The 8,757-nt window shown below is 46.6% G+C and overlaps 1 long non-coding RNA gene across 1 annotated transcript in view; it reads left to right on the plus strand.

Annotated features, from left to right (window-relative positions):
- Positions 1–6,199, plus strand: part of LOC103351491 (uncharacterized) — a 7,547-nt gene extending 1,348 nt beyond the window's left edge. Inside the window, exons 2-3 of the long non-coding RNA XR_007911254.2 lie at positions 2,213–2,377; positions 6,081–6,199. This is a non-coding gene — a long non-coding RNA (uncharacterized lncRNA). The remainder of the gene's footprint in view (positions 1–2,212; positions 2,378–6,080) is intronic.
- The last annotated feature ends 2,558 nt before the right edge of the window (positions 6,200–8,757 follow it).

The raw sequence follows: 8,757 nt of genomic DNA on the forward strand, positions 1-8,757 counted from the left end.
GATCTCTCTCTTGAATTCACAATTGTTCCCTCCCTTACATCATGAGGCTTTTCGATGACTCAGGGGTTAAGTAACCAACTGTGAAACCTTCTGAAGCAATACTACAGTTGAACAGCAGGTTACCCTGCCTGTCCACAATTGAGCAGCGAAGATGCTATCAACAACAGGGCAGTGTCATCCAAATGGAAACCCTGTTAAGATTTGAGTGTGTGGGTTTTTTTTTTTTATGCAAAGAAAGAAATAGCTCCCATATGTTGGCTCACTACCCAGTGTCCACAATGAACAGGGATAGCCAGGCTGAAGCCAGGAATCCAATCCAGGTCTCCTATGTGGGTGGTAGGAACCCAGTTACCAGAGCCTTCATTTCTGTATCCCAGGGTCTTCAGTAACAGGAAGCTGGAGTCAGGAGCCAGAGCTAGGTATCAAACCCGTGCTGATGTGGGCTGCAGTCTTAGCCACTGGGCCACATACCTTCCCCATTATGTTCTCATAGGAAACTCAACAACTCAACACTCTGGAGTTCTTATCGACATACTCCCTGTTACTCTAGCACGGGAAGAAACTTGAGCATCTTCTACCAGGGTAGAAACAGGCAAAGAAGTCATGTGACCTGCTTGGGTCAGATCCAACAATGAATGTTACTTCTTGGCCTGAAAATCTTGAGCTGTGAAATATTACACTGGAGGGGCCGGTGCTGGGGCATAGTGGGTAAAGCTGCCACCTGCAATGCAGGTGTCCCGTGTGGGAACAGTTTGAGTTCCAGCTGCTCCACCTATGATCCAGCTCCCTGTTAATGAGCCTGGGAAAGCAGCACAAGATGACTCAAGTGTTTGTGCCCCTGCCATCCATGTGGGAGACCTGGCTAAAGCTCCTGGCTCCTGGCTTCTGTCGCCCAGCCCCTGCCTTGTGGCCATCTGGGGAGTGAACCAGTGGATGGAAGACCTCTCTCTCTGTCTCTACATCTCTCTCTTCCTGCCCCCATAACTGTGCCTTTCAAATAAATAAATCTTTTTAAAATTTTTAAAAATAAAAATTATATTACATGGGAGACCTAAGGAGGTGACTGATATTTGCATGCCTACTTCATGCTACTATTACAACAAATATTCTTTGCAGGAGACAGTCTTACCCATAATTTCCAGAAGAAAGAACTGAGGCCAAGGAATTTAAGCACTCTGTTTAAGGATATACACCTGGTAAACAGGGAAATATTTTGCTAATAATTTGAATCAAAACCTTTTAGGGGGCCAGTGCTGCAGCGTAGTGGGTGAAGCCATCACCTTCAATGCCAGTCTCAAATGGGTGCCAGTTTGAGTCCCGGCTGCTCCACTTTTTAAATTTTTTTTTATTTGACAGGTAGAGTTATAGACAGTGAGAGAGAGACAGAGAGAAAGGTCTTCCTGCCATTGGTTCTCTCCTCCAATGGCAGCTATGGCCAGTGCTGTGCCAATCCGAAGCCAGGAGCCAGGTGCTTCCTCCCGGTCTCCCATGCAGGTGCAGGGCCCAAGAGCCTGGGCCATCCTCCACTGCCCTCCCAGGCCACAGCAGAGAGCTGGACTGGAAGAGGAGCAACCAGGACTAGAACCCGGTGCCCATATGGGATCCCAGCACCACAGGCGGAGGATTAGCCAAGTGAACCATGGCGCCCGCCCTGACTGCTCCACTTATGATCCAACTCCTTGCTAGTGGCCTGAAAAGGCAGTGGAAAATGGCCCAAGTTCTTGGGCCCTTGTACCCACATCAGAGACCCAGATGAAGCTCTTGGCTTCAGATTGGCCCAGCTGCAGCCACTGCGATCATTTGGAAAGTAAACCAGTGGATGGAAGACCTCTCTCTCTCTCTCTCTCTCTCTCACTGCCTCTCTGTAACTCTGCCTTTCAAATAAATAAATAAATCTTTAAAAAAAAAACCCTTTTGGAAAAATCAAATAACAGGGCTTGTCAGAAAACCAAACCTTAGCCCTATATCTCTCCTGCCCTCCCTTGTTCTAAACCTGCTCCCCAAGGCAACTCTTTTAAACTCTTACCTATTTATTCAGTTAGTGACCGTACTGTCTTTAAGCAGCAGATGTATCACTACAAGTACAATGATTTTGCTTTGTTTGTTTTATGGCTGTATCCTCAATGCCTAGAACAGCGCCTGGCACCTGGTAAGTATTTGTTGAAAACAATACCACCACTTCTTGATGTTTTAATCAATCTCCTGCTTTCAGATGAGGATGTCGTGTGCTCACAGCATAACCCCTTTACCTCCCCAACTGTTCCCCATTGAGCTCCTATCAGCACTTCTAGTTCCTTGGCTGGGGGACACCTTGATTTCTCCATCCACAACCACAGATAACACCTCTGGACCCCGGTGTGGGAATCTCGATTCCCAGGTAGGTCACACCCTTCCACTTCACCCTGACCTCTCCAGACCTGTGTCCCTCTGCCTAATTTGGGGGAATATATTTTTAAAAACTAGACACTGGCAAATGGATTTGGAACAAGAGGCATAGATCAAGGGAGAACAGACGGTAATGGAGTGAGTCCTAGCTTGTGTTCAAATTAAAGCTAAGTTTAATTCAGAAGCATTCGGGAAAGTATCCAAGCTGATTTTTTCCGATAGTCTCCTGTTCCCTAAGCTGCATTCTTGCACAGGACTTCACATTCACGACAGGGATACTTTGGACCCAAGACACGGAGGGTACTCTGTGCTCTCCACTGCTCTCACTGCCTCACAGTGCCTCCATGGACGTCTCCCTGGGCAGGCCGAGGAGGGGAGCCGAGCACGGCCCTGGCGTCAGCCAGAGAAAGTCACTGACACTGGGAGTGGAGGTCATGAAAAGAAAACAGTCACGGGCTTTGTTTTCCAGAAGCCTCTGGCTGGCACTGCACTCACAGCGCAAACACTGTCCACGTTGGTGCCTTAGACAGACTTCCTGTTGTATCCTTTCCCTGCCTGCTTCCAGAAAACAGCTTCGCTTGTCTTTTATCTGCACTTCCTCCTCCCAGCTCACACCCACTCCTTGTTCTTAAAGGTGCCTGCTGGCTCTGTGGATCTAAGGAATTTGATCTACAAGTCTTGCACCTGGCAGGCCTTTGGACTTGGGCAGCATCCAGGGCCGATGACAGGTCAAGCTGGTTCAGAGGCCCACAGCCTCCTGCTGGCCCTGCTACCTGCCAGAACCCCAAGGAGCAGACCGTGCCCTGCCCTTGCCCCATTTCGTGGTTCAGCAGGGCACCCAGCTCTCCGCAGGCTGCTGCCCACTCTGGACACAGCAGGCCGGTCAGCACGTTCTAGGTCCTTTCTCATTACCAGCAGGAACCTGGCAGTGTTGCTGTTTCTTCCAGGTGACACCTCCTACTGAAAGTATGTCCAGTAGGAAGTAGTGGGGCAGCTAGGCTGCGGCGAGATTACAATCGAATATGCATACATTTAGGATTGGAACTTAAACAAAGCCACATCGTTAGTCAGGATTAGATTCAATTAGGAATCTCAGAACAATCTGGAAATGGCTTAAATAAAAATACCAACTACTTTCTTGCACATCCTTAAGAACTAGCCAGAGATAGTCAGCCCAGGACTGGTAATAGCAGCTTTTGTTCCCGTCATGGGAGAGAACAGTTACAGGCTTAATACCAGTCCCACCAAGGAGCTATGCCAGGTCAAGGTGACAGCAGGAAACTTATAGCCTGTATAATAGACATGTAACCGAGGACACCAGACTTTTAAATCAGGATCTAACTTACTTAGACCATGTACCCATGTCCAACACCTAACATAGCTCAATGAGTTGTGCCTACTGCTGACGGAGCACTGAGAATGCAGGCCAGGCCAGACGGAAAATCCCTAGAGAGCTGCACTGGCCAAGGCATGTGAATTGTGTTGTACCCATAGAAGTTTGTGGATACCGAGGCAGGCTACCCTTGAGAGAACCCCCATGGCCCTTGCTTCCTGCTACTCATGGTGAGGGAAGGTTTTTGGGTTTTGTTTATTTGAGAGACAGACAGAGCTCCTACCTGCTGGTTCACCTCCAAAATGCCCACAATAGCCAGAGCTGGCCTAGACTGAAGACAGGAGCCAGGAACTCCATCTGGGTCTCCCATGTGGGTGGCAGGGACCCAATCCCTTGAGCCATCACCTGCTGCCTCCCAGGGTGTGCATCGCTGGGAAGCTGGGAGTGGAGCCAGGACTCAACTGTAAGTGCGCCACTATGGAATGCAGGCATCCCAGCTGGTGGCTTAACCACTAGGCCACGTGCCCATGCCCAGAGACGTTTTATATTTACTTTTTCCCTTCTGAGGTTTCAATAATTTTAGATTATCAAATAAGCTGACAACAGACAGCTAAGAGGAAAAAGAGTATAAAGATGTTGTGATGTGGCTTCCTTAGCTTTGCCAGTCATGCAGGAACAGGCTCAGGCCACACAAGAATGTGAACACAGAGCTGAGATAATCCACTTGAAAATAGAGAAACGTCTCTGCAGGCATTACGAGTGTCAACAAAGAAATGCTATGAATCACTTCCTCTATTTCAAGAAAATTCAGAATGCCCTGGTAGGCAGCACACCTTCAACACAAAAAGGCAAGACTTGTGCTCCCTGCCCGTTTCTTCTTGCAACACGCTGTAGAGACATTCAGCAGTCAAACCCCGATCTCGTTTGCAACCTTCAGCCCTGACTCAAGGTCCAGGTGTGTGTTGTCTGCTAACCCATTGCCTGTGAGGACAGCAATGTGCACATTGGCATGCAGGTGCAATGTCTTTTTCCTACAGGAACACACTTCTCACATGTGGCCAGATTTTCATCAGAACTGCTGCCAACGCACATTTTTCTCACAAAATAATTATTATAGATAAAAAATACTTGTTTTGTAGCATGAGTCTGCGGGGGTGAATAGAATGAAACATCATTGTCTGCTTCCCCCTCATCCATGTGGCTCAGCAATACCGAAGCCTGGCTTACACTCAGCTGTGCCCTTCCACGTGAAGGCAAATAGCTTCTAGGATCTACACATGAGAGCAGTTACGCTTTCTGATATTGTGAAATGCCGTTTGGGTCTTTGTGCCTGCTTTCTGGTATATAACTCCTAAACTCTTTGGAGTTTTAGTGTCAGTATCAGACAGTGAGATGATTGCTGCTTGGCGGTCCCCAGGCAGCTCCAAGCTGGGGGCTGGTCACAGGAAAGGCCAAGGCAGTTGTCAGTCCCAACCTCCCCTAACCTCTGGAGAGGAGACAGGAGAGGCGCTCACCAAGGCCAGAGATTGGATCGATCGTGCCTGCATAATGACACCTCCATAAATGCCCAAAAGGACAGAGTTTGGATGAACTTCTGGTTAGCTAAACACATGGAGGTTCTGGGACAGTGGGTGGGGTGGGAACTACACCTGTAGCCTCTGTATCCCTCCCCCCACGCCTTCCCCTATTCATCTCTTGCTCTGGCGTTCATCAGCGTCCTTTAACGTGTTTCCCGGGGTTCTGTGGGCCAAAGAAATGGTTGTGGGAGCCGTGATGTGCTGCCGGTGGCTCAGAAGCACAGCTGGGACAATCTGGGGCTGGGGCTGGCTTTCGAAGTTGAGAGAGGGGAGCAGTCTTGGGGACCGAGCTCTCGGCCTGTGGGATCTGACACCGTGTCCAAGTAGACAGACTCAGAACTGAATTGAACTGGAGAACACGCAGCTGGTATCTGCTGCAGAAGTAATTGCTTGTGTGGTGTTCAGCGAAAGGCCACACACATGGGTCACAGAGGCCCTCTGTTTGGATTGCTGAGTTTAGCCTTTTCCTATACATTCTCAGACTCTTTCACATTGTGTCCTGTTGAATTTTTGCCACAGTCTAGATGGACACTAGATACAGGACTTATGTTTGCTTTCTCTCTACACGTAAGAGTGTCATTAGCTTACCTTTTGTGGCAAGAGAGTGATTCATAGCCATGTCTCACCAAAGAAGTATAGATAACAGTGATGTTGGACTAGTTGTGTTGTTTTCTCTTGGGAAAAGAAAATTTCTCTTAAGAAAGAAAATTCATCAGTTTGGAAAATATTAATTTTGTTCTTAATATTAAAAATATTAATTTTGTTCTTTGTTGTTTCTTTTCCAGAGATGTCCTTGTGTTGTTTGAAAACAACACTGCAAAAGCACTGGCGGTTTTATGCTAATATACAAACATGCTCATAATAAACAATGCACTGAGACATAGAGATCAATAAATTGCTATCCCCATGTACCTGTCAGGGTACTCCTGAGAAACAGAACCAACAAGCCAATGGTTTAAGTCCTGGTCTGGGTCCAAAGGCCCAAGAACCAGGAGTGCTGATGTCCAAAGACAGGAGAAGAGGGATGCCCCAGCTCAGAGAGGGGATTCACCCTTCCTCCATCTTTTTGTTCTATGTGAGCCCTCAATGGAATGTCTGATGCTCAAGTTGGGGGGGACAGTTCTTCTTTACCCAATCGACTGGTGCAAAGGCTAACCTCCTCCAGAAGCGCCTTCGCAGACACACACAGAAATAACATTTTCTCAGCTATCTGTGCATTCGTTAGCCCAGTCAGCTGACACAGAAAATTAACCATCACACACAATAAAATCCAACTTCAGACGCGCCTCCATTTTACTATTTGCACTACAAATTTTTTTGGCAGCTTGTCCAAAATAATTCCAATTCAGATGCTTATCTTATACAAAGTCATATTCTATTTTAACTAGAGACCCATATGCTATTTAATTTTTTTTAGATTTATTTTATTATTTATTTTAAAGTCAGAATTACACAGAAAGGAGAGGCCTAGAGAGGTCTTCCACCTGCTGGTTCACCCCCCAATTGGCTGCAACAGCCAGAGCTGCGCTGATCTGAAGCCAGGAGCTTCTTCTGGGTCTCCCACACGGGTACAGGGGCCCAAGGACTTCCCAGGCCATGGCAGAGAGCTGAATCAGAAATGGAGCAGTGGGGACTTGAACCGGTGCCCATATGAGATGTAGGCGCTGCAGGCAGCAGCTTTACCTGCTACGCCACAGCGCTGGCCCCACACTATTTAACTTTAACTGCTATTCTAATTTGTAGTACTTACACTATTATGTTTATGATTTTAAAAATTTAATAATGGGTTATTGATCTAGAACACAGAATTTGCCATTTTAAATGTACAAGTCCATGGTTTTTAGTATATCACAGAGGTGCAAGCATCACTAGTTTTAGATCATTTTTACCACCATACAAAGAAGCCCTATGCCCCTTAGCAGTCACTCCCTATTCCCTCGCAGCCTTCCAGCCCCTGAAAACCCTTCGTCTACTTTCTGCTTCTATGGATTTGCTCCTTCCGGACATTTCATTCAAGTGTAATGACACAATGTATGGGCCTTTGTATCTGACCCCTTCCACTTTGGCTCATGCTTTCAAGATTCACTTATGTTGTCTACAACTTCATGCCTTCATATTGCCAGATAATGCTCACTGTACAGATACAACACATTTTGTTTATGCATTCATCTGTCCGGGAACATTTGGATTATTCCTGCTTTGGGGCTATCATGAATCCTACCACCATGCACATCCATATACAAGCTGTTGTGTATCCATGGTTTCATTTCTTGAGTGGCTACCTGTGAGTGCTACCTGTGGCAACCCCATGTTGAAACTTTTGAAGAACTATCAACCTTTTGTCCAAAACAACGGCAACACTTTACAATCACACTGTAACATGTGAGGGCTGCAATTTTTCTACCATAGTCATCAGTACTTGTTATTATCTCTCTCTCTCTCTCTCCCTTTTTAAGATTTATTTATTTATCTGAAAGACAGAGTTACAGAGAGGCAGAGAGAGAGAAAGGTCTTCCATCTGCTGGTTCACTCCCCAAGTGGCCACAATGGCCAGAGCTGGGACCATCCAAAGCCAGGAGCCAGGAGCTTCTTCCTGGTCTCTCACGCGGGTGCAGGGGCTCAAGGACTTGGACCATCTTCTGCTGCTTTCCCAGGCCATAGCAGAGAGCTGGATCACAAGTGGAGCAGCTAGGACTTGAACTGGTGCCCATATGGGACAGCCCAACTATCTCTATTCTATTTCAACAGGTATAAAGTGCAGTATCACTGTGGGCCTTTTTTTTGTAATAGTTTTATTGTGATATAATTGACCTGCATATGTTCACCCATGTAAAATGTACAATTCCATGATTTTTAGTGCATTCACATTTGTGCGGTCATCACCAACTTTAGAACTTTTTCATCACACTCCCTCAAAAGACACCCCATACACTTTAGCAGTCTCACTGCTGTTTTCATTTATATTTTCCTAATGAGTAATAATGTTGGAAATATTTTCACATGTTTATTGGCCTTTTGTATATTGGAAAAATACATAGACAAATCTTTTTCTCATTTAAAACATTTATTTACTTATTGTTTGTTTGAAAGACAAAGAGAGAGACAGAGATCTCCCATCTGCTGATTGACTCCCAAATGCTGGCAATAGCCAGGGCTGGGCCAGGCTGAAACCAGGAGCCTAGAACTCCGTCTGATTCCCACACATGGGTAGCAGGAATCCAAGTACTTGAGCCATCAGTTGCTGCTTGCCAGGAAATACATTAGCAAGAAATTTGAATCACAAGTGTGATGCCAACATCCCATATTCAGAGTGCCATTTTGAGTCCCAGCTGCTCTGCTTCTGATCCAGCTTCCCGTTAATGAGCCCGGAAAAGCAGCAGAGGATGGCCCAAGTACTTGAGTCCCTGCCACCCATTTGGGAGACCCAGATGGAGTTTCAGCCTCCTGGCTCCAGCTTGGCCC

This window comes from Oryctolagus cuniculus, chromosome 17 (genome assembly GCF_964237555.1).
Source record: "Oryctolagus cuniculus chromosome 17, mOryCun1.1, whole genome shotgun sequence".
Lineage (NCBI taxonomy): Eukaryota > Metazoa > Chordata > Mammalia > Lagomorpha > Leporidae > Oryctolagus > Oryctolagus cuniculus.